The sequence below is a fragment of the Echinops telfairi genome, unplaced genomic scaffold (genome assembly GCF_000313985.2).
Source record: "Echinops telfairi isolate 266 unplaced genomic scaffold, ASM31398v2 ScPeMD7_7469;HRSCAF=8507_0, whole genome shotgun sequence".
NCBI lineage: Eukaryota > Metazoa > Chordata > Mammalia > Afrosoricida > Tenrecidae > Echinops > Echinops telfairi.
The window spans coordinates 42,209,890-42,211,118 of NW_022111372.1; positions in this window are offsets into that span (position 1 = coordinate 42,209,890).

Below are 1,229 nucleotides of genomic sequence, written 5' to 3' on the forward strand. Positions count from 1 at the left end.
GTGCTTGACACAATTGATGTATGTATGGATTGTGATAAGAGTTGTACAAGCCCCCAATAAAATGATTTAATTATTTAAAAAAAGAATTAATTTTGAAATTAATCTAAAAAGAGCTCATCTATAACATTTTACTTAGTATTAATCATTAATAACAATCAATTATTTATTATTACATGGGACATGGAATTGCTTGGAATGGAAATATGACTTACATGTAAAAATTAGGCCATCTAAACTTTGCTATTCAAAATGTGACTTATGAACGCTGGATTAGAAACTTGTGCAAGAATATAAATCAATTGCATTACTAAGCACACTTTAAAAAATGAGCTGACTTTTTTTGGTATTGTATTTTTAACAGTAGTTTTATATATAATTCACATGTTATACAATTCCATAGCTCGATAACACCAATAAGAGTCATAGAATCATCACCACAAAGTTTTAGAATATCTTAGTCATTCATGTAACTATTATTATTAACTCCCCATCATCCGATCCCCCAACCTCCTCTGCCATACCCACAAGAAACCATTAATTCATTTTCTGTCTCTGTCAATTTACCTATTCTGGATCTCATATACAGGAAAACATTTACAAAACAAAAAGTAAAGAAAAACAAAACAAAACAAAAAACCCTAACAGCAATAACAACGTAAAATGAATAAAAACCTCAGTCAATAAAGCAGAAAATATTAATACCCAAACAAAGTTTAAAAGGATCAAAATGAAGATCGAATGATAAGTAGTTAAATTTTAATCCAATTGCATCTGTAACAATCTACTTGCCATCTGTATGATGGCAAGGCTATTCACATTCCTGGTCTATGGTCAGAGAGGATTCCCTACACATGCATGACCCCTTCACATTTAAGAAAACAAAGCAAAATGGAAACAACTTTAAAATGTAGCAGAAGGAAGAAAAAATGATAAGATATTACATTTTAACTTATATTCACAGCCATCAATTATGAAAGTAAGGGTTTCTACAGAGGCTGAATCCATGTGTGGAACCTGCCAATGGATTTTGGACTTCCAATGTTATCTATAACCTTCTGCAAACCAGATGTTTAAAATTTAAGCTCTGATACCATCCATCTATTAGATTTGTCTCTTATTATTCACAGTACTTGCATCATACAGGCTGGTGTACTTCTTCCATGTGAACTTAGTTGACACTTCACTTAGATGACTGCTTATTTTAAGATAATCCTTTAAGACCCCAGATG